Raw genomic sequence first — 8,302 nt, 5'->3', positions numbered from 1 at the left:
TATTCTTGGACATATGAGATAGTATTATAGTAGTTATATTCTTGTACATAGGAGTAGTATTATAGTAGTTATATTCTTGTACATAGGAGGCAGTATTATAGTAGTTATATTCTTGTACATAGGAGCAGTATTATAGTAGTTATATTCTTGTACATAGGAGTAGTATTATAGTAGTTATATTCTTGTACATAGGAGGTAGTATTATAGTAGTTATAGTCTTGTACATAGGAGGTAGTATAATAGTAGTTATATTCTTGTACATAGGAGTAGTATTATAGTAGTTATATTCTTGTACATAGGAGTAGTATTATAGTAGTTATATTCTTGTACATAGGAGTAGTATTATAGTAGTTATATTCTTGTACATAGGGGTAGTATTATAGTAGTTATATTCTTGTACATAGGGGTAGTATTATAGTAGTTATATTCTTGTACATAGGGGTAGTATTATAGTAGTTATATTCTTGTACATAGGAGTAGTATTATAGTAGTTATATTCTTGTACATAGGAGGTAGTATTATAGTAGTTATATTCTTGTACATAGGAGTAGTATTATAGTAGTTATATTCTTGTACATAGGAGGTAGTATTATAGTAGTTATATTCTTGTACATAGGAGCAGTATTATAGTAGTTATATTCATGTACATAGGAGTAGTATTATAGTAGTTATATTCTTGTACATAGGAGTAGTATTATAGTAGTTATATTCTTCTACATAGGGGGCAGTATTATAGTAGTTATACTCATGTAGTATGAGCTGTTTATTATGTGATACTTAATATCCTGTTTTGTTTTTATTTCTTTTACAGAAATCTCTCTTTTGGACTCCAGGACAATTACCCGAAATGACAGTGATCTGATCCAATTTTTTTTTTCTTTTTTATTCTTTTTTTTTTTCTTTTTTATTTTTTTTTCTTCTGAATTCACATTTGGTCCTGTCTGAATTCACTACTTTTTAATCTGAGTAGGATCGTTCATTGTTGAAGAGGTAAGTTGTCTTTTATATTTCCTAGATGTTGATGTATGGCTTCTATAGGACCTCCTGAACACAGGGGAATATGGTCTAAAATATCCGGCCTGTATATTACTCAGTTTTCCAAGTGTGAACACCGTCTGGAGACCTGGAGATTTGATGCAACTAGTTCAGTCTGAACGCAATTTGCGACTGTTTCATTTTTGATACAATACTGCCTACAATACTGCCGTATTATAACTGTCTGAAGGACTGGTGTGAGAGTCACATGGCTGGTGTTGGCTGTGTAGATATGGATTAGATGTATTATTTGATGTGTTGTTATTATGTAGACGCTGTGACTGTAACTGATGGCGAATTCGCACAGATGTGATCCCAGTCTTACGCTGTCCATTATAGCTTCTGGTCCATACACATTATAGAGTTATAGAAAGTCTTGTCTTATTCAACCTCGGATGTCATGTGGGTGGAGACAAGAGATTGTGCCTTTTACTTGTCTTGAAATACTAACGTATACGGATATGTACCCCATGAGTGCAAAGTACAACAGGTCCTGCAAAAAACAAGACCCGAAGTCGATACATTGATGCAAGAATGAAACTTGTTGAGCTAAAAATTAGAGATGATCGAGCAGGTATTTGATATACTCATACTACGATATTCGATATACTCGTACTCGTTCGAGTACTATCGCTATTCGCAGTAAAGATTCGATTCAGAACCAGCGTTGATTTGCCGAATGCTATACACTGACTGCCGGGTTTCCGTCTCCTGTCCAGTTTCTCGAGCAGAAGACGGAAACCCACAAAGAGGAGACCGGGGCGCAGATGTGACTCCGCCCTATATGGGAGACTGAACTGCTTCTGTACCATGTGACCAATAGGTGTGATGTCACCCATGACAGCTGATCAGCGAGGATCCCGGCATCAGACCTCTACTAATCAATCTGTATGACCTGAAAAACCCCTTTGGGAAAGTGTAGGTCTCCTTTAAAGCAATGGGGTATCAGGTTCAGTAGGTTTTTTTTTTCTCTCTTCACCCCCGCCCTCACTGAGTATTTGAGCTCTTAGACAACTCTGCTATACGGAGTTGGTGCAGCAGAGTTGACCGTGTCATGTACTTTTGTATGTGGTCTTCCCCCATAACGCCAGTCATCTGCACTTAGAACCAGCGTTGCTTCCACACAATGTACTTTGCTCCCTGGTGCCAGCAGGTAGGTAGCACACCACTAAGCAGTCTCATGCGAGCGCCAGAGACACGACGTAGGTAATGGGGATAAACTACCGGCTCGTATTAGGACAGACAGCTTGTGCCCATTACTATAAAGTGCCGGAACATTCTCAGCACAATGTAAAGAGCAGAAGAACATTCTGCAGAACTTTATTAACTCTTTATTGCTCAAGGCACCCTCACTATTGTGCAGGGAGCTCTCCCATGTAGACCCTGAAACCTGAACCTGAACACATGTTGTGTCCAAATATCAGCGCGACCCCTTCACTAATGTACATCAGTGGAGTCACATTGTATCCGAGGGGCCATTGTAACCACAACTTCTAGTAGCAAATAAGTCGCACTGGAGGAGACTGAAGTCCCTATGTTACAGCGGGGCCTGTAGTCTGGATACAAGATGAGATACGGCAGGACATGGAGGTATATACAGGCTGTGTATGGTATATAGCAGTACATTTACCACAGATGTTACACCTGTAGTCTGGATACAAGATGAGATACGGCAGGACATGGAGGTATATACAGGCTCTGTATGGTATATAGCAGTACATTTACCACAGATGTTACACCTGTAGTCTGGATACAAGATGAGATACGGCAGGACATGGAGGTATATACAGGCTCTGTATGGTATATAGCAGTACATTTACCACAGATGTTACAGGCCTGTAGTCTGGATACAAGATGAGATACGGCAGGACATGGAGGTATATACAGGCTCTGTATGGTATATAGCAGTACATTTACCACAGATGTTACACCTGTAGTCTGGATACAAGTTGAGATACGGCAGGACATGGAGGTATATACAGGCTGTGTATGGTATATAGCAGTACATTTACCACAGATGTTACACCTGTAGTCTGGATACAAGATGAGATACGGCAGGACATGGAGGTATATACAGGCTGTGTATGGTATATAGCAGTACATTTACCACAGATGTTACACCTGTAGTCTGGATACAAGATGAGATACGGCAGGACATGGAGGTATATACAGGCTCTGTATGGTATATAGCAGTACATTTACCACAGATGTTACACCTGTAGTCTGGATACAAGATGAGATACGGCAGGACATGGAGGTATATACAGGCTCTGTATGGTATATAGCAGTACATTTACCATAGATGTTACACCTGTAGTCTGGATACAAGATGAGATACGGCAGGACATGGAGGTATATACAGGCTGTGTATGGTATATAGCAGTACATTTACCACAGATGTTACACCTGTAGTCTGGATACAAGATGAGATACGGCAGGACATGGAGGTATATACAGGCTGTGTATGGTATATAGCAGTACATTTACCACAGATGTTACACCTGTAGTCTGGATACAAGATGAGATACGGCAGGACATGGAGGTATATACAGGCTCTGTATGGTATATAGCAGTACATTTACCACAGATATTACACCTGTAGTCTGGATACAAGATGAGATACGGCAGGACATGGAGGTATATACAGGCTGTGTATGGTATATAGCAGTACATTTACCACAGATGTTACACCTGTAGTCTGGATACAAGATGAGATACGGCAGGACATGGAGGTATATACAGGCTGTGTATGGTATATAGCAGTACATTTGCCACAGATGTTACACCTGTAGTCTGGATACAAGATGAGATACGGCAGGACACGGAGGTATATACAGGCTGTGTATGGTATATAGCAGTACATTTACCACAGATGTTACACCTGTAGTCTGGATACAAGATGAGATACAGCAGGACATGGAGGTATATACAGGCTCTGTATGGTATATAGCAGTACATTTACCACAGATGTTACACCTGTAGTCTGGATACAAGATGAGATACAGCAGGACATGGAGGTATATACAGGCTGTGTATGGTATATAGCAGTACATTTACCATAGATGTCACACTCCGGCCTGTATATCCTGTACATTCGTAGGTTGAAGTCCCATTAATGGTGGATTGGTGATAAATCTGGTGACCGGGCAGGACTGATATGTGTTGTAATGGTGTGGGTAGAGACAGGAGTTGTAATGAAGGCGCCCCCTGGGTCTGGATAAGGAAACTACAGGAGCTGCTCGTGCTTGTTGGTGTATCTAACAATCCTCTACTAGTGGTCTGTCTGGGCCGTCGGAGCCTGTATACTGTGTGCGCCTTTATATCACGACTCAGTACCAAACATTTAGGTGAGGACGGCCTAGATCACTGCCTAAATTGTCAAAACTACTATTCGTTCCACAGCCCAATGTTCTGCTCCTTTCAAGTTGGTCAACTGGGCAAAATAGCTTTGTGCGTCATAGACTTCTATTTAGTGGTCAGTGATCTCTCACCAAGAGGTAAACTACCCAAAAGTAGCCAGTGGTGGAAGCATTTTTTACGCCCTCTTGTGGCAGGGCCTGGTATCTCATCAGACCTCACCTATTACCTTTTACATATCTGCTGGACCAGTTTTTCAGTAATTTGACATTTCTGGGTGCGGTATTTTTTTTATTTTTGCCGAGTGGATTTGTATATTTTTAATATTAATGTGATCCTTCTAGCTATTATCTTATCTTCATAGTATTAGACTTCATTGGTTTCCTTTCTTACGAACCATCCCCCCGCCCGGGGACAGCCATTCTCTCCTGTGCGTACTATTATACGCGCCGCCCTCCTAGCACAGAATTCTCATTAGGAAAGCGTAACGTGCCATTATTTAATCAAGACTGTCTGAGCTTCCTTCAGTCCTCACCCCGGTATGATTTCCCGTCTGGTTTATGTAGGGTTGCCTGGTTATGGCGCTCAATTGTGTGTCTCGGAATTGTTATCGGTGTATGGCAAACTTCCTCAACTCTCTCCTCAAGGACCCTTCTCCTCCGTATTTTAAAGGGGAAAAGAACTTTCTTGTAAGGAGCTCTTCATCTCCTCTTATATCTTTATAAAGGGTTTTTGTGGAAGAAAGGTCTATGAAATGTACCGTAAAGTGTTCCCACGTGGTAGGGAGGAGCCAAATACCGTAGGGTCTAATAGATAAAATGGTCGCCCACTCTCCTCAATGCCTTTTTCTTAGGTTTCCAGTGAACTACTGTCATTTTGACATCTTGCAGTGACCTCCATCAATAGGATGGTCTGTACGTGCAAACTCACCAATTTCGACATTAATTGTGCAATTTTTCAATGTGGACCAAAAAAAATTAAACCTGCCCGTTTTTTTTGTTTTTTTTTTTTTTGCATACATAAGCAAATTATAACTGAAAATGACCACAACTTGGTAGTATTATGAAAATCCCCCTAATTGTATGTATTAATCAGTATGGAGCAGTATTATAATAGTTATATTCTTATACATAGGAGTAGTATTATAGTAGTTATATTCTTGTACATAGGAGCAGTATTATAATAGTTATATTCTTGTACATAGGAGTAGTATTATAGTAATTATATTCTTCTACATAGGAGCAGTATTATAATAGTTATATTCTTGTACATAGGAGGTAGTATTATAGTAGTTATATTCTTGTACATAGGAGCGGTATTATAGTAGTTATATTCTTGTACATAGGAGCAGTATTATAGTAGTTATATTCTTGTACATAGGAGGTAGTATTATAGTAGTTATATTCTTGTACATAGGAGCAGTATTATAGTAGTTATATTCTTGTACATAGGAGTAGTATTATAGTAGTTATATTCTTGTACATAGGAGTAGTATTATAGTAGTTATATTCTTGTACATAGGAGTAGTATTATAGTAGTTACCGTATTTTTCGGACTATAAGGGAGCATTCACACGGCGTAACGTCCCGCGAGATTTGGCACGTGTACGCCGCGTGACCCTTTGCGTGCCGTATACGCTCCCATTCATTTCAATGGGAGCGGGGAGCGTATGCGCCGCGCTAGTTTGCGGCCGTGAATAAATGCACGGCCGCAAACTAGCGCGGCGCATACGCTCCCCGCTCCCATTGAAATGAATGGGAGCGTGTACGGCACGCAAAGGGTCACGCGGCGTACACGTGCCAAATCTCGCGGGACGTTACGCCGTGTGAATGCTCCCTAAGACGCACTTTTTTTCCCCAAAATTTGGGGGGAAAAGAAGGGTGCGTCTTATAGGCCGAATGTGGCGCCTGGCATCCGCTGTAATAGAGAGGCGGAAGCCGGCAAGTGATAGACGCCATTACAGGTGCCGGGGCCTGCGACATCGCTGCGCTCCTCTGCCCTACATGAAGCCAGCAGCGGGCAGCCAGCATAGGTATAATACTACTCCTATGTACAAGAATATAACTACTATAATACTGCCCCCTATGTACAAGAATACAACTACTATAGTACTGCCCCCTATGTACAAGAATATAACTACTATAACACTGCTCCTAGGTGCAGGAATAAAAGTACCGTATTTTCCGGACTATAAGGCGCACATAAAATACTTCGATTTCCTCAGAAATCGAAAGTGCGCCTTATAGTCCAGTGCGCCTTATATAAGGCTTGAAGCGGCGGCACACGAGGAGTTAAGCGGCGGCCGCCAGCAAAGTCTCCATGCCGCTTCCATACATTGCAATGGGAGCGCGCTATTCAAATAGTATTCGTTCATCTCTAACTATTTGAATAGCGCGCTCTCATTGTAATGTATGGAAGCAGCATGCAGACTTTGCCGGCGGCCGCTGCTTAAAGGGATTCTACTAGAGATGAGCGAGTACTGTTCGGATCAGCCGATCCGAACAGTACTTGCTCAACTCTAGATTCTACCATTAAAAGAACTTCCGTGTCCATTAAAAGGCCTTCCGTGTCCCCGTCTGTGTTGTCTTCTTTGGGCCTCATGGATGACGCATGCGCAGTCGGCTCTGGCTGCGAGAGCCTGTTAGAGCCGACTGCGCATGCGTCATCCATGAGGCCCAAAGAAGACAGAGACGGAGCTGTGGAAGAAGGCGGCACTGGCTATAGTAAAAAGGTAAGGAGACTATTCCGACGTAATCAAGAAGGAAGAAGTACTTTTAATGGTAGAATCCCTTTAACTCCTCGCGTGCCGAGCGCTTCCATTCATTTCAATGGAAGCGTGCCATTGAAATGAATAGAAGCGGCTGGCACTCGGGGGGTTAAGCGGCCGCTGGCAAAGTCTGCCGGCCGCCGCTTTCAATCACATATAAGACGCACTGGACAGCGCTGCGCCTTATAGTTCGGTGCGCCTTATAGTCCGGTGCGCCTTATATATGGACCTAGGCAGGACTATAAGGCGCTCATGGGTAATGCGCCTTATAGTCCGCAAAATACGGTAGTATAATGCTGCCCTCTATAGACAAGACTTGCTTTCTACCCCTTGCCGATCTTGTAATTGATGGCTGTACTGCAGTAAAGTGCATGTTATTACAACATTTTTATAATACACCTCTAGACTATAGAGTTTGGAGAATTTCGGCATACATTGGGTTACTCCAAGCACTATATAGTTTGACTTCACAAATTCTTTCTTGATTCAAGGTTCACAGCAGAATGTCCTAGTTTAGCAGTAGGTGAAGATCTGGAGACGCTAGGAGCGGATTAGCGTCTTTAAGGATAACTATAATCAGAGACTTGTTACACTGGAAAAAAAAAAATCCTTGTGGCCGAAGACAAAAAAAATAAATGATGAACAAACGGTTCTTGCTGGAGGCGACATTCACTCTGAAGAAGCCTGATCTGTACAGAGACTATATACAGTCAATGGGATGGCGATAATACCACTGCAGAGAGCAGATTCTGACAGCTCACACATAATGTACAAACCGCAGGGGGGACTCAAAGACTTTTCTTAGGTAAAAACCACAAGATGCCTAATACTAGAGAACACAAGGAACCAAATGGTTATCATCTATATGGAATTTTAAGAAAACAATTTACTTAGCAGTAAAAGGAACAAAGCTTTTTTACCATTCATTTGCCCTGAGGAAAGTACTGTCCCTATTGGAAAAAACAGTGCTTTCATACTGTTGCTTATAAGCAAGAATATATGTACAAGAATATAACTACTATAATACTCCTATGTACAAGAATATAACTACTATAATACTGCTCCTATGTACAAGAATATAACTACTATAATACTAATCCTATGTACAAGAATATAACTACTATAATACTACTCCTATGTACA

General features: G+C 41.3%; 1 protein-coding gene across 1 annotated transcript in view; it reads left to right on the top strand.

Annotated features, from left to right (window-relative positions):
- Nucleotides 1-972: 972 nt before the first annotated feature.
- The window catches only part of FAM168A (family with sequence similarity 168 member A), a 50,530-nt gene continuing 43,200 nt past the window's right edge, over nt 973-8,302 (top strand). Inside the window, exon 1 of the mRNA XM_075266309.1 lies at nt 973-990. The gene's annotated coding sequence lies outside the window, so the exon portion shown is untranslated. The remainder of the gene's footprint in view (nt 991-8,302) is intronic.

This window comes from Leptodactylus fuscus, chromosome 2 (genome assembly GCF_031893055.1).
Source record: "Leptodactylus fuscus isolate aLepFus1 chromosome 2, aLepFus1.hap2, whole genome shotgun sequence".
Lineage (NCBI taxonomy): Eukaryota > Metazoa > Chordata > Amphibia > Anura > Leptodactylidae > Leptodactylus > Leptodactylus fuscus.
This window is presented reverse-complemented; position numbering and strand designations above follow the sequence as displayed.